This window comes from Macrobrachium rosenbergii, chromosome 6, assembly GCF_040412425.1.
Source record: "Macrobrachium rosenbergii isolate ZJJX-2024 chromosome 6, ASM4041242v1, whole genome shotgun sequence".
In the NCBI taxonomy this organism is placed as follows: Eukaryota; Metazoa; Arthropoda; class Malacostraca; order Decapoda; family Palaemonidae; genus Macrobrachium; species Macrobrachium rosenbergii.
In genome coordinates this window covers 8920567-8947194 of record NC_089746.1, presented here as the reverse complement: position 1 = coordinate 8947194, position 26628 = coordinate 8920567, and the positions used below count along the sequence as shown (strand labels likewise).

The 26628-nt window shown below is 38.0% G+C and overlaps 1 protein-coding gene and 1 pseudogene across 7 annotated transcripts in view; one reads left to right on the top strand and one right to left on the bottom strand.

The window, feature by feature from the left end:
* The window catches only part of LOC136839164 (uncharacterized), a 222989-nt gene that overhangs the window by 84645 nt on the left and 111716 nt on the right, over nucleotides 1-26628 (bottom strand). The gene's annotated exons all lie outside the window — the stretch shown is intronic.
* LOC136839163 (uncharacterized) overlaps nucleotides 8847-26628 on the top strand; it is a 103167-nt pseudogene continuing 85385 nt past the window's right edge.

The window sequence follows — 26628 nt, the reverse complement described above, 5'->3', positions numbered from 1 at the left end:
AATATCTCTGTCTGTCTGTTATCTAATATTGCGAAATTCATTCAGCCCTGGATCCTATCGCTACTGCTGCTACTGATAATGCACATAGATGTCATGATTACTACAATGGTATGATAATTTTCATAGCTACAGCATTAGAATCACCAGTTAGCAGTCCAGTGGGACGCTACAAGTCAGCTTGAATGTTTTCCTTCGCTGGTTTTTGCGAGTATGAACAATATCTTGAAGGCCGCATTCGCTCCCTTAGGCTATTCAAAATTGTCTTCCAAAACTGCCGAAAGAACTTCAACCTTACAAAAGTTTTACCAGCAGCAGTTTTACATTCATGACGAAGATTAGGATTCTCTCACGTAATCTAACAGCATAGAAAGAAAGATTGTACAATATAGGCCCCAGGTCAAGCGCTGGGACCTATGAGATCATTCAGCGCTGAAAGGAAAATTGACGGTAGGAGGTTTAAAAGGTGTAACAGGAATAAAACCTTGCAGTTGCACTATTAAACATTGTTCGAAGATGGTGGAAAGTAAGATGGAAGAAAAAGACTATGAATGGAGGTACAGTATGCGACTGGCATCATATATTTTGAGCAGTGCTAATGAAAACGACATATCTGGTAGAGTTCATTGGCCCCTAACCTGATTAGGCATTTTTTAACTGCCTGACGCAACTGCAATATTATCTTTTCTCGTCTTTGCTGCTGCCGAGTCAGTTATTTCAGAAGCACCACTTACTGTAGTCGTTTGGCGTCAGGATCTTCGGCTTTGGAGTTGTTTCTACATCATGACCGTGACATTCTAAAATGGTGGGTCAAAATTTACTTGACGGAAGGTCAATTTCGACACTTACTTTAATTATTTACCTTTTTATTTATTAATACGCACACATACATATATGTATATATATTACATATTTGTATGTGTATATATATATACATACATATATATATATATATATATATATATATATATATATATATATATATATATATATATATATATATATATATATATATATATATATGACGGAAATTAATTTATACTTGGCATTCTCTTCCATGAAAATGGAAGCTCGCTAATAATAATAATAATAATAATAATAATAATAATAATAATAATAATAATAATAATAAACTTGGAATTTGGAACAGAAATGTTAAATGATATGTAGTACATCAGTTATTACGAGGGCTCGCTTTTTAGATAAGCCTCTCGATAAAATTCGTTATCGGCACAATAAACTTGTAACAGCAGATCCCACCACTTCTCAACATCGCTGCCTATCGCAAAAGTACGGCGTGGATAAACTATGAGCTATTTCAGTCGGGCATCGGAACCCTTGAAAGATATGTTGACACTGCTGAATACGTCTCAGCATTTAGAGAATAATTTGTTTAATTACTGCGGGGTATACTAGGCAATGAAGCAATTAAGGAAAAACGAATTTAAAATATACCAAATTAAAGTAAACATATTAAAGAAAGAATGCAGTGTGAATAACTGCATGGAACATGGTAATTATTCTAATAAACCCTATATTAAATCTGGCGATTCTCCCAATGAATAAAATAATAATAATAATAATAATAATAATAATAATAATAATAATAATAATAATAATAATAATAATAATAATATATATGGCAAGCATGCAAATCAGTCGTAGCACAAAATAGCAAACTTACTTATACAAATCACAGTTGGATGCAAATCAATGTAGCACAAAATAGCAAACTTACTTATACAAATCACAGTTGGATGCAAATCAGTGTAGCACAAAATAGCAAACTTACTTATACAAATCACAGTTGGATACAGTCTGAAATGAACAATGAAAACACCTCAGTAACTAAACTGCAACGCTTAGTGCATCCAAAGAAGTTACGTGACCATGCTGCGTCTGATAAAAAAGAAACTTTCAGAGTTAAAATAAACCATTTTCCTTAAGCCTAAGACGCCACTATTTATGACATCTGATATGGTAAGGAATGGAGATGGTGGTGGGAGGAGGCAATTAAAGTTAGCATTATGCATGCCGCTCTCTCACTTTCCCTCTCTCTCTCAGGAGAGCAGAAAGTTGCACAATACTCTCGGGAAACTTTGTGAAGTCTTATTTTTTTTCCACTTTGGATGAAGCAGTTTGGACTGACAACCCGCATACTATACAAGCCTGACTACCCGCGGACTAAACAAGCCACGTCTTTATCTGAAGAGTCTTGCACGGCTAATATTGTGACTTTCCTCCAAGAGCTTTGCCTTTCTGCTTATAAGCACACACCATCTCCAACTTGTGAATAAGCTGTCACTATTTCAGAATCTGCAAACATTTTCAGCACCTATTCACTTCTGCAATGAAGTACACTCTCTTTAATAGTGGAAAGGTCAATTGCAAACACTAATGGATATTTTCAGATCGTCCCACTGTGTCAAGCTTATGATTGCTATATCGGCTAGTCGAAGATGCCATGGTAAAGAGTAATTAGGAGGGATGAGTACTAATAGCATAATAAGCATAGTAATGATGGTAAGTGGGTGCAAAACGCCTTTTTTTTTTTCAAGACCTTTTGTAGTAGTGGTTACTCAGTACCTATGGGCATCTGTAGCTTATCGCAGGCTCGTGGCAATCACATGGGAGACTAACAGGTTCTTGCAGGCATTTTAAAAGGAAGGGAGGGCGGCACACAAATATGATGGAATAAAACGTATGTTAATTGTTTCTGATATATTGATAACAAAATGTTCTAAACCTCTCTCTGTAATGTATTTACAACTACTCAGTGTTATTTCTGTAATCTTCTAAATATAAAAGCAAAACGCCTCTTTTTTTTTTCTAAGATCTGTTGAAATAGATTTATATCTAATTCAATATTAATTTTTGTTCTTTCATATAATAGCAGTAACTGAAATTATTGTTATTATTCTTATTCAGAAGATGAACCCTATTCACATGGAAGAAGCCCACAGAGGCCATTGACTTGAAATCAAGCTTCCAAAGAATATGGTATTCATTAGGAAGAAGCGAAGTTAAAGGGAAATAAAGAAAGAGATCTCATATTAAAAAACACAATAAATTAATAAATTAATAAACAGAAAAAATGTGTTAAAATGCAAGAAGAATAGCATTAGGGTAGCTTGAACTTCTGAAGTTCCAATTGCACGGCATCCTCAGGGAGGCTGTTCCACAGTCCAACTGAGAAGTTCGACAGCGAGGCACATTTGCTGAATATTGGCACTGCTGTTCAGAAAATCTGGTTGCTCTTGGCAGGAAAAGGGGATCAGGGATCAATAAAGAATGTGAAAAATCTCTGTTAAAATACAACTTATGGAAAACTGACAAAAAAGAGACCATCCGTCGAATATCGAATATTATGAAACAGAAACCTACCATCACGAACCACTCTATCTAAAAGAGAGAAATATCTGGCAGAAGCAGACATCCACACCAGAGAACAGTATTCTAGTAAAGGGAGTACAAATGACCTAAAACAGGTTGCACTGATTTTATCACTCTTATAAATTTATGAGGCCTTACGAACAATACCTAACTTTCGTGCGGCTTTTGCTGAAACTTTCATTAGATGTTTCTCAAAAAAGTAAGATGTAAGTCTCATCCACCAGAGGATGGGGTGGAAAATCTTACACCTAAAAAGAGTTTTCGTTTTAAAGCTTCAGACTCATTCAGCAAAGTCCCATCCACCTGCATGGAGAGGCTGAGGGCAGCTTCATTTCTCATAAATGGAGACTATTACACTCACAAGTGTTGCATCATCGGCATACTGAAAGATCTTGTTTTCCAGGCTAACAACCATATCGCTTGTATACAGTACACCAAAATTAACATTGGACCAAGAACACTAGCCTGTGGAACTCCGGACACAATAGGACTAGGTTCACTAAAGATCCCATTTACAGCAACTCGCTGCTGCCTACCTGTAAGGAAATCTTGAAGTAATCCTAAAACATATCCCTCTACTCCAAGATTCTGAAGTTTATAAAAAAGTGCCTTATGATTAACTAAATCGAAAGCAGCACTAAAATCTATGTGAATTACTCTGCACTCCTTCTCAAGGGTCTCTTGCAAATGGCATGTCAAATCTAAGAGTATCACAGGTACCTAACTGCTTCCTATATGCACACTGACTACCAGTAAACAATCCTTTAGATTCCACATACCTATATAGTGGATTCAGCCTCATATTCAACCAACTACACCATTCACTGATCCGGTGCATGTCCCTTAACATCCCTGAGGCTGAGGCATGACAAGTATCATTTCTCATAAATGGAAGAGTTCAGCTTTTTTACAGTAACATCAGCTGTTAGTAGCAGAGGAATGGAAGATGAGCCTGACCCAAAGACAGATTGCATCAGATCGGCATACTGAAAAGATCTTGTTTTCCAGGCTCCACAAAAAACAACCATCCATGTGTTGAATTTGGTCTGTTTGTTATGTATACAATCATCAACCCATTCAGACTGCTGGGTGAAACTTCTTGGGATCTGGATCCAAGCATCTGAAATATTTTCCTTGCTTCAATAATGCGATCCCTTCCTCTAGATTTCAGTCAGACCATTTTTATGGTCCAACTGATGACGATTTCATCACCATATTTTCCACCTTTGTTGCATCATCAGTGAATATGCATGGGTTTCCCAATTAGCTGGACACACTGGAGGATACACAGACCGACCGTGTTTATCATCCACTCGCCCATTGAAGTCTGCATCAATAACAAATGAAGTTTTGAATCCTACGACTGAGCCATACCAATTCTCTACAAAAGATAGTTATATATAGAATCGTCGATGTTTGGATTGAGGTAAACAGAAAATACGTAGACATTGTAGAACTTACCGAAAATCTGATACTGGCTTTTCTAGCATTTTAATCGAGGCTAAGTATAACTTTTCCTCTATGAAAAAGCAACTGAAAGCTGATTGGCTTATATCTATTCTTTAGCAATAAAGTTGATGCTATTTCTTTGAGCTCAGTTCTATGAAATTTTATTGAAAAAAATCGCTCTGTTTTTTATTTTCCATCTTCTTACGGTCATGGATGAAATATCACTGCTGGGTCAAACGTCAAGCATCTTTATTTTCTATTAATCCAAAAAGAATCACCTAATTTTCCATTGGATCTCATAGAAATCCATCTGTCTCCTGCGTATTTTGTGCAACTGAAATGATTGGTGATTTGCTTAAATATTGAAAAATCGCTGTGTATATATAGGTGAGGTCATGGATGAAATATCACTATGTCAAGGTCTCGTATATTTTCATGTCTGTCACATGGTTACTGACTTTATACTGCATGGTTACCGACTTTATACTGCTGGTGTATAATGCGTGCCCTTCACTTATACCTTATGATATAGAGCATGTATGAGGAATTATAGTAGTATATCAGGACTTGCCATACGTTTTCTTTACGAATATGCTATGACAGACTGAAGTGATTATACCTAATGTCTTTATTTCATCTAGTTTAGTTATTTTTGCTTTTATGCATGTGCTTCCCTGTCTTTGCAGAAATTTTGATCCTGCCATCTTTTATGCAAGAGTTAGAAGCAGACGGCTTTGAAAACAAAATACAGGCGTTGTGCCAGTTGAAAAAGACTGTATGAGTGACGAATATTCTGATGAAGGACAGGACATGGTAAATGGCGAGTTTGGGTTATTACCTGAGTCAGATGTCATCAATTTTGGTAAAAAGTCTATTGTTTGCATTTGTTTTAGAAAGCCTCAGAGAGTAATTTCTCTGATGTTTATTTCGGAAAGCCAGTGTGGTATTTCAAGAAGCTTTCCACTTCAGAATTCTTAGATGATGTACTCCATCAATCGAATCTCTTTGCTTCACAGAAAAATATACACAAACTGCTATATCTGACTATGGAGGAACTTGAACAATGAATGGGATTATTTGCTTATTTCACCATAATTCAAACTCCTCAAACACGTCTGCACCGGTCTGGGGGTGTGTTTGGAAGGTACAGAGATTACACTGCTATGATCATGAGCAGAAATGGATGGGAGCCTGTAAAATCAACCTAAACATCAGGCATAATGATGATACGATGAACTAGCAAAAGCCCGTTACGGTTACCAGTGGTAGATCACTTGAGAAAGAAGCCTTAAGAACTTACAATGCAACAAAACATTTGCATTCATGAGCAGATGGTGCCTTTCAAAGGCAGGCATACCATGAAACAATACTTATCTATGAAGCCCAAAAAGTCGGAGTTCAAGATCTTTGTTCCTGCACACAGTGGGGTTCCTATTCATGATTTCATACCTAATATAGGGTCCATTCAATCTGTTAGTATAGAAGGTATTCCAGAATTCAGTGTCTCTTCAAACATCATTTTGCACTTGGCTGAAACAATACAAAGCAATAATAATCACTTCTGTATTCAAAAATACGTGGCTGAAAAAGGAATTTGGTGCTGTGGGACAGTTAGGCCATATCGACTTACAAGACTAAAGTTACCATCAGATAATGATGCTCCCCACTTTTGCTGAAAGCCGACCAGTTCATATTGCACGCCATTATGACAAAAGTATGAAGAAAGTTGTGGAGATTCCACAGCCAAACATAGTAAAATTCTACAATATAAACATGGGGTGTTGATCTGGCTAATTGTCCTTTATCACTGTACAGAATCCCAGTGAGAGCAAAGAAACATTATCATCGAATAATTTTTCACATGATTGATATGATTATCAATCAGGCTTGGATGATATGTCGAAGAGATCACGAGGCCAAAAGTATTCCACAGGAGAAAAGACATCTACTGACCTTCAGGATATCTTTGTCTGTGTCAACAGTGAGAAGGGAAAATGTACGCCTAAAGCCCTGTACACACTATGCATCATGATGCGCGCAAAGTTGAACGGATGTGTTGAAAAACCACTTTTTTAACATGAAGCCGCATCATCGTGTTGATGGGCCGGAGCAATTTCAAAATTCTGCTCAGCTCCAGTGCTGCTGGCTCAATCACCACCACCTGCCAAACCCCTTGAATGGACAAGGACTAACACTCTACATTTTATTGAAATGCATTTTTATTCTGAGACCCATTTGCTCATTAACCTTATCTGCATTTACTTTCTTTCGGAAGTTATTTTTCCTGCTGAAGTCCTTACTCCCTTTCTTCTAATTTTCCTTACGAGACTTCTCTTTCTTTCTCTCACCTTCCTCCTGACGACCTGACCTATCCTCCTGTATTCCTGCACAGTCTTCTAATCTGTCTTGCAATTTCTTTTTCCACTAAGTTTCTCATTTCCTCTTTTCACCACTCTCATTCCCTCTTCCTAAACCTAAAGTCACTCAGTGCCGACTGACTTTATCTTGAAAAATAAAAAAGGTAGTAAGAAGCTCATTTTCTCTTTTAAAAGCATATATTGTAAATATTTTTCCTTGAAAATCGTTTTCTAATGAATTCCCTTTCCGAACATATTTCTACAGGCTCTTATCTCATGCCCCCAAAAGCCCTGCCTTCCCAATATGCCATCTCTTTCTCATTTACCTGTTTGTGCACTGGCATGCTCTAAAAACCTGCAATGCACAGATTCAAACTCTTCAAGAAACTCTTGTACTCTAATTCTCTTTCAATCCTGGCCCACACACATTCTCTATCAGAACTTTCCCTTTTGCCAGGCTCAATCTTATCCCATACAATCTTCATACTAACACATATGTACTCTTAATCCCTGCCTAGAGTTTCATTGATTCCACAATCAATACAACTTCCCAAGCTGTACACTTTCTGCTATCCTCAACACACTGACCCTTTATCCTTACCATTCCCGCATAAAATGCCTTTTTTTCACCTCTATCTCACTCGGTGCCAAACCTGGCAGCTTCCCTTCTTAAACCCATCAGCTATCATACAGAAGATAACCTTATCTTCTGCACCACATTAATATACATTTAAACCAGGAAGATGCATAGAAACACACGATGTGGGGTTACAAACCCTATACCACGACTGTTTTATGACTCACAATGTGCAGAGTAATATTATTTTCTAGCCATTTAAGAGAACTGAGAATCTGACGCTATTCGTCTCTTGTGGAGAACCTCATCTGCCATTTACAGGCTTTTATTTTCACCACATCTATCGCGCGAGAACAAGTGAGTAGCGTTGCAGTACAGTTTGGCCGTTAGTGATTTTATTCAACACCACTACTGCATCACGTGGCTGATACATGATGCATAGTGTGTACGGGGCTATGGATGTGTGGCTTGACGAAGTAGATCACTTCCCAGAAACAAAAAAATCCTTGCTCATACTGCGAGCGACCTGGATGTAAGGGACACACAAATATCAGGTGTATCAAAAGTAGTTTTAACTGGTGTCTAAATCCTTTCAATTTCATACCTAAGAGTCTCTCTCTCTCTCTCTTTCTCTATCTGATTTGAAGAGAGGATCTCAAAATTAATTTTCTTTGCTTACAATATAAAAATGGACGACTTTTGTTTCTGAATAAGTTATATTTTTAATTTTAAGCTGTCACATGAAAATAAAATGTATTTACGTTTACTTTGTCAAGCTAATGTTCACTCCTAGTAAGAAAATGAACACTAATACTTTCAGTGGACCAAATATGAAATAATTCTGGCACTGCGATTGACAAATTTCCCTTTAGTGGTGACCAATATGACGAAATCGTCACATGATTGTATAATTGTGAAAACTGAATCAAATTGTGAGAAAAATATGTTTTATCGTATGTCTGGTCCATAGAAGTCTAAAAACCAAAGCAATAATATGAATCAAGGTCAGCAAGCCCGGGCTTCATTGTCCCACGCATACTTCTCTTGGCTAGGAAGTGTTCAGTTGCCAGTGAGTATTTTGTTACGTAGGCGGGTGGTTTCTCGCAGACTATAAAAGTTGGTGTTGAGGCATCGTCCGCTTCAGAAAAATCTCCAAGTTCGCCGAAGTGACTCTCGTTGCGGGACCGGAACTTGAGAATTGGTCAAGGTAAAGTTGCACATTTCTTTTTGAATGGAATGTATGTGCCTATTAAGCCACATATATCGTTTAATATCGGACTCGCTATGTCTTTGGAATAACTTAAACCCAATCGGATTTATAGCTGATAAGTGCATCCGGCAAAGATTCGCACCTGGCACTTTGTTGCTTATCAACTATAAATCCGCTTGCGTTTAAGATATTCCAAAGGTATAGCAAATCCGATATCAAGCGATATTTGTGGCTTAATAGGCACACATACGCAGACGCGCGCGCGCACACGCACACACCTCTCTCTCTCTCTATATATATAATGTATTTGTGTAATGCATATAATGTTCACATGAGAAACAAGTGAAAAATGCGCCGAATTTTCTTCGGCCCAATCGAGTTTTCTGTAGTGTTTAGTGCTGTATGAAACTGTCAGCCACGACCCATGAAACTCTCCCGTGGCCCATGAAACTTTTAGCCGCGGCTCGGTGGTGGCATGTATTGTTGGCACCTATAATGGTGCCAGACGCACGATCATGGATAACTTTAACCTTAGATAAAATAAAAGCTACTAAGGCTAGTGGGCTGCAATGTGGTATGTTTGATTGATTGACTGATTATGAAATTTAGGTCTTGAAGACCAAGCGCCGGAACCCATCAGGATTATTCAGCGCCATAATGAAGGTGAAATAAATAAATTAATGATATGATTGATAATGAATAGATGAATGATGACATACCAGTAAAATTTAGTGTTAAAATATGAACGTAGAAATGAAGAATGATATTGGAAAGAACCAGGAAAAAAATAAATATATATTAAACTTTTATATTCAAAATATATACTTAGTATATAAAATAAATGACCAAAATCTTTATTAAATACACTAAGATCATGTCTCATTAAAATAACCAGATTCTTTCAGATAACCCATAAGGCTATCTACCTCAATGTGATCATTTAAAATTTTTAAAATAGTCTTCCCAGTTAGTAAGTACTTTGCCCTAAGGCGATTAAATTTAGGACAGTGCACCAGCATGTGCTCAACGGATAGCTGACCACCACAGTGAGCACAAACTGGGGCACTGGTTCCCTCTAAAATATAGCTATGAGTGAAGCGGGTATGGCCAATCCTAAGTGGTGTTAGGATGATCTCAAATCTTCTGTTACGATTAAAACCAGAACTCCAAAAATCGATACTTTTTCTAATGTTTCTGTACTTCATATTTGTGTATAAAATGGGGGTAGTCCATCTCTGCTGCCATTTTGTATGAATGTATCGTCTGATAACTGGACGCATATCCAAATGTGGCACCTTATTAGTTAAGAAGTCTCATCTTGCAGCATCCTTTGCTTTACTATCAGCAAGTTCGTTCCCTTCTAGACCAGTGGGGTCAGGAATCCAACAAAACTTTACTGATTTGTGGCAAACAGAAAGATAAAAAAAAGCCATTCCTGAGCCTTTTGAATTAAGGGATGGGTAGGGTTAAACTTCTTTAGGGCTTCTAAAACACTCTTGAGTCACTATATATTACTGTGGATTTAAACTTCTTATCAGATGCAAGATTTAAAGCATCAACTATGGCTGTTGCTTCAGCAGTGAAAATGGATGAAGAGTCTGATAACTTTTTTATATGATTCCCCCTCACACACCACTGCACATCCTCCTCCATCTTCCGATTTTCATCCGTCAGTATAGATTTTCGTGTCATTTATATGTCTCTCATCATGCTCCAAAAACTTGTTTCTGACTTCTTCTTTCGAACGATCTTTCTTCTTTGTCTCTTTAATGCAGACATCACCTATTGCTGGAATAAACCATGGAAGGATAGCAGGATGTTTAACTTGTAGGATCTGCGTTTTTATGCTTTCATCCTCCAGTTCACCCAGCTGTCTGACTTGAAATGATATTGAAGATCCAGATCCAAAAAGCCTTGAGTCACACTGTTTTAAGATCTCAAAAGAAGGATTCCCCTTTGAGCTTTTCAGCCGCATGGTGTATCTCAGACCTAGCTCGTGCCTCCTTAAATCTAGTGGTAGCTGATGGGAGTCTACATAAATACTTTCAATGGGTGAAGTTCTAAAATCCCCAGTGCAGATCCTTAGCCCCATATTATGCACAGCGTCCAATTCCTTAAGTCTAGTCTTTGAAGCAGATGAGTATACTTGGCAGCCATAGTCTAACTTAGATAACCCTACTGGATTATAAAGCCTTAAAAACGATTTCTTATCATAACCCCAATTAAAATTAGATACTAATTTTAAAATATTTAGTGATCTCTTCACTTTCATTTTTAACTGGTCAATATGATTACTCCATGTGAGCTTTTCATCAAATACCATTCCTAAAAATTTTACTTCAGTAGGGTAAGGTAAAATAATTCCATTTAAGGTAAGAGCTGGAATGGTTTCCTTAGTTCGGCGGCTGCAGAACCGAACAGCAACAGTTTTAGATTCGAAAAATCGAAACCCTTGCTCATTAGCCCACTTGCTTATTTTATCGATGGCTCTTTGCATGAACCTGCTAGTAGATGCTGCATCATATCCTATGCAGTACAGAGCCAAATCATCTACAAATAAAGAGCTACAAAAAAAAAGCGCCTTTTATTGGTGATGATATCTTTTCTAACACTCCATTAATGGCAACAGCAAAGAGAGTGACACTAAGGACACTACCCTGAGGAACTCCCTCTTCTTGTAAGAAAGGTCGTGATACATGATTCCCAACTCTTACCTTTATCTATCTTTCTGATAAAAACGAATTTATAAATCTGATCATTTTTCCTTTAATGCCCATCTTATACAACTTTTTTGTAATACCATAACGCCATGTGGTGTCATATGCCTTTTCCAAATCAAAGAAAACTCCTATTGTCTGGCTGTGTTTAGCAAAACCTTGTATTTGGTTTGAGAGCCTGAGCAAGGGATCTAGAGTAGAACTACTTTTCTTAACGCCAAACTGGAATGGAGAAAGCAATTTATTTGTTTCTAAGTGCCATACAAGTCTGGTGTTAATCATCTTTTCCATCAGCTTACAAACACAACTGGTGGGAGCTCTTGGTCGGTAGCTACTGGGTAAAACAGGATCCTAGTTTGGTTTCTTCATAGGGAGGATTAATGATAATTTCCAGCTCCTAGGAATAATACCAGTTTTCCAGATTTCATTTATTATACCTAAAAAACATTTCTTTTACTTTTCTGGGAGATGTTTCAGCATTTCATAAAGTATTTTATCTTCACCAGGGGCTGATGGTTTGGTATTCTGTAAGGCATCTTTGAGTTCCTGCAGTGTAAATTTTGCATTATATGGTTCAAAATTGTTTTCACTTAAATCAAGAGAAATCTAGGCATTTCTAATGTCTTGGAATTCTACAGAATAGTTCTCAATACTCGATATCCTCGAGAAATGTTTTAATTTTTCTGCGACCCTCTCCAGTTGGGTGATTAGGTCACCATCTATCTTAAGGGAAGGCAGAGGTTCGGGAACACTCTTGCCATTCTGTTTTTTGGATGGTGTTTTTGAGCTAATGCCATTAATGAAGTACATCCATGACTCTCTTTTTGCTTTTTTAAAATATTTATTTTGCTTGGCCACAGCACGTTGGTAAACAACTTTGGCTTGGACAGTTCCACTCCTCTTATACTTTTTGTAGCATTTTCTAGTGGTCTTTCTCATACTACTGCAGGGAACTGCTGGTCTAGAGGGCTTCCTTTTTGTTGTTGGAATAGAGGCAATTGCATTGTTGATGGTGATGTCATTGAAGTAATTATATGCTTCCAGTCTGCTTCATCTACCTTCCATTTGGGAGGTGACTGAGAGGGCTGATTCTTAACTGTTTTTGTGAATTGGGAAGTGGTCACTCCCATTTGGATATTCATTTACTGACCATTCATAATCAATGTGAACACTAGATGAGCAAAAGCTCAGATCTATAGCCGAAGTATTGGAGTTGATGTTATGGTAAGTCATGGCTCAGTTATCGAGTATAATAATATAATGATTATCCATAATATCCTCCAACATCCTACCCTTGGCATCTGTCGTGTTCCCACCCGATATGGGGTTGTGAGCATTAAAATCACCAAGGAGGAGGAAAGGAGTAGGACGCTGATTGATCAGTAAATGAATATCATTATGAGTGAAATCCAAATCAGGAGGAAGACAGATGGAGCAAACTGTAATTTGCTTGTCTGAAATGAAAGTTACTGCTACAGCTTGAAGATGAGTATTAATTGATAGCAAGGAGTGTTGCAACGGCTTAAGCGCAATAATTGCTGCACCTCCCTTAGCTCTATCTCCGATTGGTGGTGAAGAATTACGTATGATGTAATTTAACAAAGGATTATATTGTGTGCTTCCAAGCTTAGTTTCCTGGAGACTCACAATACCTGGGCTAAGGTCATGGAGCAGTACCTTCAGCTCTTTACTTCGAGTCCTAAGACCTCTGCAGTTCCATTGTAGTATTGATGTGAAAACTATTTTTTGGGCTTGGTGGAAGGCCCTTTGAATGGAGCCTTCTCATTTACTCTTGTTTGTGAGTATCATCAAGAGATGATTTGGAGAGGACTGGTCATGACAGGTTTGGTTTATTATCTGTTGATTTACTGGTGTCATTTTGTTTCCCTTTCTTGTCAGTTTGTTTAAATTCAGGCTGGGGTTCTTGCATCGAGCTTAGTACTTCGTATCTACTACTAAATGATGCATGTTTAATTGGAGGAGAGGATGAGGGGTAACATCTCCTCTTTTGGTGTTTTTGCTCCTCATTCTCCATTAAATTCCAAGGTGGTTGGGTTTAGTGCCATCTTATCCTCCTTGGAGGCTTGTGCTCTTGCATCAACAGGCCGAGCACCTGGCCCAGATGGCTGGGCCACTACCACAGGGGTTGATGCACCTGTTACATTAGAGGGTGCTGCCACTGCACCCCTATACTCTGCCAAGCACGAAGAGACCTCTCTGGCGTGGCGTTTAAAGCTCTGCCTTGTTGCCAGTTTTACAAAACAACAACTTGACAAACCTTTGAATGTCTTTGAGACAAACCCTGAGGCTACAATTATAAGATTATAGGGGTTGTTTTTCATTTCCAGGTATTTTAATCTTCTTCCTATTCCGCCCCGCTTAGGATTTGTCTTCAGTCCATTTCTTCTCCACAACCTATGAACAATAACATATTTTTCTTATTTTTTACAAAGATTTACCTTTGTATGTATAGCCCATTTGTAAATATTCAACATTTTCATCTAGACAAGAAATATCATACAGTATTTACATTTAAGTAACTGCAGGGGTAAGCTGTTTGTATAATGAATTGGCGCTCTCTCTCAGATCCCGTGCTGGCACAGGGCCACCTTAATCTTAACTATTTTGTCATGTTGGCAATAGCTATCTTAACTATTTTGTCATGTTGGCAATAGCTGCCTTTTTCACTCTCCAAACTAAAGTGGGACTCATTTCCAGAATTTCTTCTCCTGTCATGTCATAAAGGTCTTTATCAAATAGTACTCCTCTCCCATAACTAAAGCTTAAATGGGGCTTGATCTTCGTAATCATTTCATCATTTTTTATGTCCAACAAGGTCAGCATATATGCTTGGGTTGTGGATTTGGCATGAATAAGAACGGTGTTCTTCCCAAAACGAGAAATATCACCGCTCTTTATCCCTCCCACCTTCTCCTAAAGAAACCTGCAAAACTTATAGTAGTTATAATTTTCCTCCTTGGCTGAAGCTACCACCCACATATGAGGTTTAGGAGTTCTTATTTCTGCATTCTAGTTTCTCTCTGGTTTATCCTGAGTCCATTTAGATGGCACATAAACGTCCATGTCTTTGGGAACTTTGTCTGTTAAGGTTCCTCGTACTGTAGCTTGACCTTTTTGTATGGCACTTTTCATACTACTAGCCTTTCGAGCCTCATCATGGTTACTAAATGTAACCCACGCTTCCCATTTAGATTCAATACCAATAAAGTTCATCCTAATTTCTACAACAGTTCCAAATGATTTCAGAGCTGTCGAGGTCATTTCATAATCACAAATGATTGGTAAGTCTTCGATATGGAGCATTCTCAAATTTTTCACTCAACCTGGCTATGTTGAGGATTTAATTTTGGATGAAGATTTCTTAGAGAAGTCCGCGTCCTTGCTTGAAGTCGTCATCAATGAAGCATGGCTAGAGGGTCCAGCGGAGGGGAAGTCAGGAGGGGGATTCGGGATATTTGTTATTACTGTTTTTTGTCAATTTATTTTTCGAGGAGTCATCAACATTTGGAGAAATTTCAATCTCCATCAGAGGGTCCAGGGGTACAAATCATTATAAATGCTAGACAACGATTTGAGAGGGGTAAAAATAATATAATGATAATAAACCTGAAAACCTTAAAAAGATATCATCAGCCTTTCATGGGGACTATTCTTCCACCAATGGCACAAGTGAGAACTGACTCCCAAATATCCGCGTCCTTACCCTACCCCCCAGGAGATGGCGCAACACGACTACAGTGGCCCAAGTGTAAGCTAAACCTGCTTGCTAGGACCGAAGGTATTACGAGAATACTATCATCCCCACCCTAATCGTGTTATTCATCCCCACCCTAATCGTGTTATGGGCAAACCGGATAGAATGACGAGTCCTATCCCCAGAACCGGACCCCACTGGAATCCGTGGTCTAGGCCTAAAGAATAGTTCCGGCTGATATCTCTCAGGTCCAAATATTATTGGGCAGCTGATGGTCCTACCACAGTTCCCACTATTTAGCTTCGGATATAAACCCAATCCCAGTTATGATATCTTTTCCTGTTTATCAGGTCCAATAAACGGCCAGACAGATAGCCATCTCAATAGTTTTCTTTTACAGAAAATACAAATCCCAGAACGAATTTCCCGGAAGAATAGAGACTATTATTATTCTAGTCTTGACTGTTTCCGGACTTGAAAGCTTGCCATGCAGTGGGCTGAATCGTTTGTATGCATTACTTCGGCAGAAATGACATTAGTGGCGACGAAAGGCTTTTGTTATTCTTTTATTTGGCAGATAACTAGCGTGAAGGATTTGTAGTTGAAGTATATCTGAATTTAATTTTATTTGTTTTTTATTCGCTATTCGCTGGCGCAAGCAGTAAACTGTTATGATCATCAAGAGCCTTCCTCGATACATCACGCGACTTGACTACTAGTAGGCGAGCAACTACCATTTATATTCACATCTTACCGCTCATGGGAATATTAGTCACCTTGACGTGGCCTTTTCATCTCCGAGGCACGGGATAAGGTCTCTTTCTTATACAACTGATAATAAGACGTTTCTCTCACTGCTATGTTCTGTTAAGTACAGTACATGACAGTTCTGCTGTTATACTTCAATTTCTGGCCCGCTACAGTATTCCATAGAGTGGTTGTAGGAATACCGTAATAAAAGACAGATTTTCTGAAATCTTGACGTCAAACTCGCGTAAAGTTAGACAGGTTTATCCGATCATATATTACAGAATTTATTCCTCAGTAAGGGATAAGATTTCTGCCTCCACGATATCTTATTATGTCGGTCATTTCGTGTTTCTGCTGCCCTGCCACCCTCTTCTCTGTTGCGTAAAATATTCTTGTCTCATCTTCTCTAACATGTATAACGTTTCTTCCACGTCAGCTGTACTGCGTTTCTCAATGCCCTGCGATGTAGATCAGTCCAAATCCCTTCCCGCCTTCCCCCAAAAAAAAAAAAAAAAAAAATTCCCTGGAGGAATGTGCGACAAGATTAGATTGAGACGTGACTTGCCGCTTGACTTACAGGACTGCCAACGGCTATCCGTACATCTACGTAAACTATTGTTTGCTAGACTTGTCGGCTTGGGATTTCTTCAGTCTAGTCTGTTTCTGACTAAACCCAAAGAGAAAAAATAACGCTGAAATGCTCGGTAAATATTGTACCAAAAGCGTCCACTTTCTTATTGCATGAATGAATTCCATTTTGTTATTGCTTTGACACACAGTTCTCCATTGTTCTGCCTTTATCGCACCACTGGAGAATGCCAGCCGTTTGTTTAAGCGGGAAGTATCGCTGGAAACTGAAGCGAGGATCAGATGATTTGGTTTGGTCAGAGAACTGAGAATGTTAGAGCTCCTAAATCCACGTTAGTCGTGAGGCCTCTGGCACTACAATGACTTTATTATTTTTAGCTAAGATGTAGAAATAATTTTTTTTGTTTTTGTGTTTATATTTGAGCGTTTGTAAGGTTTTTACTAAAATAAGTGAAGAGTGACAGGTTTTACAATGATATGAACTATTTTATTTCATTTGGAAGTTTTTTATTTAATTAACCGATTCCCTGATATATTTTTTTCACTATTTTACGAAAATATTTCCGTTTTCATGTTTTACAATCCAAGGATATTTTAGTTACTCAAATTACGGCTTCAATCTTCTATAAGAACAATGTCCGTTGTCTATATTTGCTCTCTTTGAAGTCACCGTTTTTCAGTTTTTTAAATCCTACTCTCCACTGAGTTGGGTAATTTGCTTTACGCACAGTGGACCCCTATAGTGTGTGACGCCAGCATACTTATAAAATCGTAAAAAATCAGTGATGTTGTTAAACACTTGTTTGTATTGGGAGTAACTAAAAGACCTGGTTTATTCTCTCTCTCTCTCTCTCTCTTTTGACAGCTTTCTCTTCCTATTTCTTTTTTTTTTAATTATGCCGATGCCACTTGTAAATAAGTGACTAACCAAGATGCGATCTGGAAAGGAATGTACTTGTGATCACCCACATGACAACAACCCGGAATTTCAGTCAGTTTCATTCTCGCAAAAGCCTTTTCCTAGCGGCATTCTTCTTCTTGTGACGATGATAATGACTATGATTGTGTGTGTGTGTGTGTGTGTGTGTGTGTGTGTGTGTGTGTGTGTGTGTGTGTGTGTGCGTGGCCTTGACTGTACTGCTCTGTTACCACCAACAAAAACTCGATAATTTTTCACGGTGAAGGGTGACAGAGCGAGAAATGACGATTTTTGGTTATGTTTAGGCGATCCAGTGGCTTAAGTATTTTTTCTTTTAATAGAAAGCTCATCTCATATGGCTCTGCTTCCAGTTTGTATAACCTACAATCGTCATAATATCACTTGAAAAATAATCGACCTGTTGCTGGTGGGAGCATAAGAGTACCGTCAAGGTCACAAACAAATTACGTCAACCATCGTCATTATCATATGTGTGTGTGTGTATATATATATATATATATATATATATATATATATATATATATATATATATATATATATATATATATATATATATATATATATATATATATATATATATATATATATATTATATATATGTATATATATACATACTGTATATAAGTATATATATAAATTTTTAATTTCGCCAATAATCTATATCACAATGTTAAGTTTACCATAAAACATGAAAACAAAGGAGGATGCCTTCCTTTTCTAGACGTCTTAATCACCAGATCCAATCAGCACTTCTCCACTTCTGTCTTCCGCAAAACAGACGCATAGCCTACTGGTCTTGGCTCTGATTTTTATAATTCACGTTTTTATCATTTTAAGCTTAATGGTATTTCTACATTACTGCAATGAGCTTTCTCGCTATCATCAGACTGGCTTTCTTTTCATAATGAAGTTGATTTCCTTGAAAAAAAAAATATTTTCAAAGTAACTGCTATCCTAAACTTTTATCTGAAAGGTATCTTCAGAAATTCTTGGATAACTAATTTCAGTCGAAAATTCCTGTACCTACGGTACCTAAAATTGATTTTTTATGTTTCTCTGCCTTTTATGAGCGATGACAAGTTTTTAATTACATTAACACAGATTGCAATGAAATACTTCGCTAAGGAATCCAAGAACAACCGGACCATGCCTTAATTTTAAGAACACTGTGCCCGACCTTATGCGTTCTATGATGGTTTATAAGTATACTTGTATCTCGGGACTTATATCGTATCCACCAGAAGAATGCTAGAAGTGCGAATCCACTCTCGTAGTGGTGTCAGCCTTAGAAAAGGATGTACTTGAGGAAAAAGCAGCTTTCCAACATGAGAGAACATACCTGAACTGTGTAAATCTCTTATTTCCTATGACCATTTTGAAATCGTAGAGCAAGCTGCTGATGAAACCTCTCTCCATATTCTCGAGCCTTTAACCAACAAACATCTGTCCCATCATTGAACAGTGAGTCGTTGTCTGGCCCTCTGTTTGTAGCTAAAGATGTCTCTTCGTTTTCTTCGTTCCTTGGGTGCCATTCTTGGTCAATCAGTTCACATATTTTGAAGTGTTAGGTTGGCTCTAACTTTATATTTCTGTTTTTAATTTCTAAATTTTCAACATTAATGATTTTTACCTAGTCATGTGTGATGATTTTAACTGCTATAACTTTTGTATTTTAATCCTCATGAAGCAGCCATGCTTTGAAACGTTGGCTGGAAATAACTTGAAACTTGCATCATGCCCTTTTCGTCCTCCTATTTATACTGTATACATATTCATATATATATATGCATACATAAATATATATACATATACATACATACATAGATATATATATATATATATATATATATATATATATATATGTATATATATATATATATATATATATATATATATATATATATATATATATATGTACATACATATATTGAGTATATATATAAGATGCCTATCATACAAGCTGTTCCCATTTAGGAGGTGATTCCAGAAGCTTGCTTTTTATTTTTCTTAGGGAATGAGGGTTCTAGCCCCTTGTCTTTCGCCACACTGGCTGTGAGCCCCACAGACAACTAAATATCTCGTATCCAATTCGCTGGTTTGGTCAACAAAAGCATACTAACTCAATGTAGCACCTTCAGTGCGCACTAAAATAATCACTGCAGATGGCGAGATTCATTATAACAGGGAAACGCAGAATAAAGTCGAATATTCTAATCTTCCTCCCTCCTTGTTTCTATCCACCTCTTTCCTGCTACTAGACACGTCTGAGTCACTATAGAGAGAGGCCTGAGAGAATGGAATTAATTCGAAATTTCTTCTCTATCATCATCTACTTGTTCACACACACAAAAAAAAAAAACTTTTCCTTGCTCTTTGGTAACAATAGAACGGCAACATTTCGTCCTCTGTTTGTTGCTACTTAAACTTATCGTTTTCTGCACTTACAGATGGAAAAAAAGTGGGGACGAGGCGAATTTTGGGGCTTGAACTCTGACTATGACCCAGAATGGGTTCTGACGGACAAACAGAGGAAACTGAGGGATGATATTATGGAACTATGCAGAGTCAAAATTAGACCCCATGCTGTAAGTACAAGGCATTTATATTTCTACCCTAGATTCTAGTAGTTCATATTAATATGATCCGAAACTTTCCAGCCTGCTGTTTTGTTACTTTTTTCAATCCCGCCGACAACATTTTTTCTTTGTACTTCATTTAGAACTAACATTTTGCCACGTGAATTCAGCATACCAAAATTCGTACGTTTCTCGTCACATAAAAATGTTAATTGGACTTTTCGATTACGAAATAAGATTATCAAAATATACAGAATCTTAATTAAAATCGTGCAAACTGACCCACTGAAATTTAACTTGTTTATTTTTGGGCATTTTACTTGTGGGTAGATTTACTGTGACCGCACTTACACCTACCCTCGAGAGTCCCTCAATGCAATGGCTGAGCTTGGCCTCTTAGGCTTAATCATACCGAAGGAATATGGAGGCCTTGGCGAAAACCATGTTTGCTGTGCCATGGTGTGTGAAACAATAGCCCGTTATGGATGCCCCTCTACTGCCATGGTTTACAGTAAGTGTTGTAAATGTATCCTTGTTTTGTAGTTCATGTTCTGACTAATATTTCAAATAAATTGAAAGAGATTACGAAATTTCAATATTGAGTTAAAATAGAATGTAGGATTATTATTTCTTACTGTTACGAACGAGAGAATCGTAGAATGCCAAGGTCATTCGAAGTTAGGAGAAAAAATTGAGCATAATGAAGTCATTGAAAAACGAGGAAGAAGTACTCTTTGATTAGAGACACTTTCAATACAGCCATGTTGCATTCCTCATCTACTTTCATTCTGCAGCTATGCATATGGGAGCCGTAGCAACCCTCATTTTCCGGTACCACAACAACCCGAAGGTGAAAGAACTCCTGCCAAGAATCAACAAGGACAAACTAATTGGAACGCTGTCTTATTCGGATCCTGCAACAGGTTGGTCTGTGCTGCAGCGCCTGGCTTGATTCACGTCTATGTAATCGATGATTATATTCAACCAAAAGTTGTCAAGTTTTTGTAAGATTACAATGTACATAATTGGGTATTTTATTACTTTTTCAAAATACTCTCATTCACATGATTCCTGGCTTTATTCTCAAAATTCATAATTTGTCGAATGGGTACTCTACGTCTCTAAGACTTTCAGTCTGATAGATTAGACCTTATGATCTTTGTGTGAAACTTTGATTGATATATTTTCCCTCAGGTGGCCACTTCTGGTACCCTCTCTCGTCCAAAGTGAAGTGTCTCGACGACAACAACATCCAGCTTCTGAAATACGGATCGTGGGCAACCAGCGCTGGCTTCGCCGACTGGTACACCATCCAGACAATCAGTCCCAACTTTGAGGGGGACTACTCGAACCTCTCTTGCTTCCTCGTTTACAAGGTGAGTAAGGTGGTATGAATTGAACTTGAACTATACCAAAACTTTCTTCTTCAAAATGGTAATACAATTCAACTAGTATTTTCATATTTTACTTACAATTTTTATTTATTTATTTGTTAATTTATCTGTTATTCTAATAACTGATCTCCTCTTTCTGTATTTCCCATTTTCGTCTCTTACTTCTTTCTCATGAACACCATATTCTTTGGAAGCTTCCATTTCAATTTAATTACCCCCGTGAGCTTGTTCTATATGAATAGGGTTCATCTTCTCAACAACAACGACAACAACAACAACAACAACAACAACAACAACAATAATAATAATAATAATGTTTATTCCTGGGTTTTTATATTTGATTTCGTCATAAAGGTTACGGCTATCGACGCAAAGGTCCTAACGTTTATCTTGGTTTGGTTATCACCAACATCCCTATCATCCCAGTTTATTAACTGGAGGTTCTGATATCGGTCGTCATCGGGCCCGTATGGCAGGCACAATTATTTACCAAGTTCTGTTTTTTATAGGGAGGATCGATGGCATAAGACTCATTTTAATTAAAAAGTAAGCTTCGTGGCTTAATAAAGTAAAAATACTAAAAAAAAATTCGACCTACAAGTTCATATGATTTACTTACCAAAATAAATTCTTTTTATAGTATTTAAACTTAAAAAACTAATGCCCAAAAATGTTCCTTAAAATCATTTTTGACTTCAATGAATATGTTAAATAACCCAAAATTTTCATTGAATTTCATTCACTCACTTTTCATATATAAAAAAATTTTACTTCTCTAATGTATAAGTTTTCAGAAGACGCTTAATGAGTACTTCTTAGTATTAACCCCGTGCCTGTTTTGACCTTGGAGATTGGCTTTTCCTACACTTTTAGGGCTGCTGATAAAGGAGGTACGTTTGTTTGTTGTCGGCAGATCGTTATTTGCCCCTTATCTCTACTCAACAGTAAAGGGGGACTGTGGGAAATCGGGGTTTTGGATGGGGGAGAACACGCACAAACGAAGCTGACATGTTTACGTTATGGAAGCGTCCCTCGGATGAGGAAAACGTCAGGGAGCCATTCGTCGCTGGGAGGTAGCGGCTGTCAGGGAGGGAGGGAGCTGGGGGAAGGCAGGGAGAATACTCCTCACGTCCCCCAAAAGCCGGGTAAGGCGAGGAGTGGCGTAAGTGGGGGCAGCGAGAAGTTTCAGTGCAAATGTAGAACGTGATGGCAACTAGTGAGGGAGGGAAGAGACGAAACAGCAGGGGCGCAAAACCTAGGCAGGAAACACTGCCTGGAAACGGCAGAGGGACAGAGAATGAAACGCCAACAAAAATAAAATGTCGCTTCTTTTACTGGCAGCCCTAAAAGTATAGGAAAAACCAATTTCCAAGGCATCATTAAGTAAGCAGTGGTTCCAAACAAGCAACCTGTAAAAAAAAAAATTCGATAAACTTAGAAACCGTACAGGAGAAAAGACTCTACCTTAGGGACAAGCGTGGAATTTGGTGTTCGGGTTTTGAAATGGATTTTAAAGTAGGCTACTGACAGATAGCCTACAAAATTATACTTCCCCCTCCTGTATCTAGAGGTACTGTCCCTTAGTTCTAGCCCCCAAATACCCACTGACCTCCTATTACCCTCCCTATGTTATATTTTCTTTTGCCGAATTTGGCCTGCTCTATTTCCACAGTCGTAACAGGGCCGCCAATCCTTCTTTTTTGCTTTATGCACCAATTCACAATTACTTCTCGGACAAAACTGAACCAATCGTTAATAGCAACGTCGCTCAGCCTCAGTTCCGACCTAGCAGCACTGTAGGTAAACCAGTCCAAGAAGTATATAAAACAAAAAAAAAAACAGCACCATCTCAATGTCCAGGCAGGAACCAGAAAACCAGGTTTTGTGGAACAGCGACTCGAAATAGTTGCACCTTTTCCGTCGAGTACATTATGTTCTGTTGCAACTGAATGCTTTTTTCTGCAAGTCCAACCTGCACTCCCTACCGCACTGGGGGCAAAAACACTGTTATTTTTAAAAGGCCGTGATCCTAACACAGTTTAATTAACCGTTCGTAATTCCCGTAATAATGAACACTGAAATCATGGTAGCTGCTGTAACAGTTTGCACAAGTAATGGGCAAAGTTTGACGGGTTATAGGCTCAGAGTAGCGAGATGTAGATGGCAAGGATTCAACCATTGTACTGTAACGAAATATGCAGTCAGTGCATTTCTTTAAACCGTAGGCCTAGGTCGATGATAAGGCTATCAGTGGGTTGAGAGAAGGGGGGTTGTGGGGGGAAATGACATCAACGGGAAGGGGCGAAAGGGGTTTGTGTGAGGAACTTCCCAGGGAACCTGGAAAGTTTCCTGGCGGTAACGCACAGAGTAGCTTTAATGCGTGAACAGTCAGAAAGTTGTATGGGATGCTAAACATTACAGCAGCTTAAAGAAAAAGTTTTGCGGGGGTTATAACAGTAACCTGAACAACCTAAAACAGCAGATGGCATTAATTAAATTTGGGTGTTTATAGAAACCGTAAAATAAGGGTTGTTATGGTAACCTAACCCACGTAACCTAACCTAGTTGGTTGTGTTACCTGGGTGGGGCGGCTTCGGCCCTTCTGAAACCCCCTCCCTTTGTAGGGAACATAAACTGTTAGTCACTACAATAAATAAACCAACCTAATCTAACCTAACCTAGTAGGTTGTTACGGTAACCTAACCCACCTAACCTAACCTAGTTGGCCGTGTTACCTGGCTGCTGGAGCTTTTCCCCCCTGGACTCCCACTTTGCAAGAAACGTAAACTTTTGGTTGTTACAATAACTAAACCAACCTAACCTAGTAGGCCACGTCACCTGGCCAAGCCCCCCTGGACCCCACCTTTAAAGGCAACCTAAACTAATTAAACGGACACAGTTCAAGCAGATTAACAGATTGTTGCAGCTGACGAATGGGTTATAAACCGTTCCAGTGTAAACAAACTGTCCCAGGGGTTGGAAAGGGAAAGGTGTAACTTGTGAAGATCGCGTATGGAAACCCCGCACAGCCTCTCCAACACCGAGAGAAATCGCCCTTTCCCTCAAACTTCGCATAGGGTGCAGCTCCAATTTTCAGTTCCTATTTTCAACTGTAATGCCATGTTGTAACGTTTATAAGGTAAATGTCACCTGTAGGGAATACGTTACCGTACACGAGCATTAATAATTGTGGGTTAGGAACTCAAAATGAAGGTAAGCAGAAAGGAAAGCGGGTTATAAAAAACGCAAAACAGAAAGGAATGTTAGCAACTTTGAGTGTGAAACCCCCCAATGTTTCCCCCCGATTGTAACAATCCGTTCGGGCTGCAGTACAGAGAATTAGGAGGTTTTTCCTCAACACAGTTAACGGCATAACGTGATTGGTTGGATAAGTATTTTTAGGCCCCAGACCCCCATGTCCTTAGTAAAGAGTCGAGCTGTGAACCAAAAGCTCCCCTATAAGAGTGCGCGTGCGCGGCAACATTCAGAACAGCAGTAGTATGAAAGGGTTTGTCTTTGTAACGGCTCCATCGGTTGTCTTGTTCCTCCTGTGTTTGTGTAAGGGTTTTTTGTCTCTGTAATGACGTATACAGTAAAATTTTATCATCTTCTCACACCCCATGGTCTACCCCACCCATAACCCCACTTTCCCTCGGGGCCCCCTAAATTGTAGGATAATAACAGGCGGGGGAACCAAATCACCCTGTCCTCGAGGTATACCCCACCCATAACCACGCTTTCCCATTGGGTCCCCTAGCTTGCTGGATGAAGCTCTGTGGTTAATTACAGTCGTGCGACAGAAATTGAGGGTAAATCCATAATTAGCAACCAAAAAACTGTAGAAAAAATTAAGTCAGAAGGTAATCGTTGCTGCGGAGCTACTACTTAGTTCTACCAAATTCTCCTTAATCTTGTCTTAAAACTTGAAAAAAAACTGTAAAGGTCAGGAAATCGACCAAAAATGATTATTTTTCAAGAAATAAACACAAACAAAATAATCTCCCTTAACAAAAGTTTTCTTTGAAATGACTACCCATTATAACAGAAAACGAAAAGCCTGCATACTTTTTAGGCATGATATTCAATATATTTTTTCATTTTACTTATATTACTTTGTATAAAAATTATTGAAACACAAACACACTCCATTTATATATATATATATATATATATATATATATATATATATATATATATATATATATATATATATATATATATATATATATATATATATATAATTATGTAAATGTATACATAATCTAAAAAAATCACAGGTGATTTAGTATAAGCGAAAAGCACGCAACAATAACGGTTAGAAGATCCGTACCAAGCATGATCGCATCTTTATTCGTGCACTGAGCACAATGCCGAGTGAATATACAACATGCAAAAGCACTTGGTATGGTTCTTCTGACGGCTGTTTTCCTGTGTTACTCTTACATGTATATACAATATATATATATATAATATATATTTATATAATATATATTTTCATGATGTTGCTTTGTAATATATATATATCATCCCATAGTTTTGATATATTTACTCTTCTTATCATGTGTTATGTTTAGTGATAATAATTGTTGAAGTATCATATCTAGTGTAATGTCAGATCTCAAAAGAATTAGTGATTTGAGTAACTTAGCAGCTTAATTTAAAATTGGTAATACGTTTTAACAGTAACGTAGTACAGTGTGATTGCACATTTTGTCCCCTAGCAACAAGTGTTCTGTACTCGTAATTTCGTATGTTGTGTTTTGGTTTGGTTGTTGTCATGAGGAATAACGAGTAAATGAGTGCTTTATTTTGATTCACGTGTTGACAGGTCGGGAATAGCAATCGAGTCGTGTTAAGATTTCTGTAAAAGCTTTGTCCCATACTAGAGGAAGACGAATGATTTCACAATGTTTCATGTACTGTTCTGAAAACCAACTTTGGTTCTTCATCTTGTTTTGAAAGCAT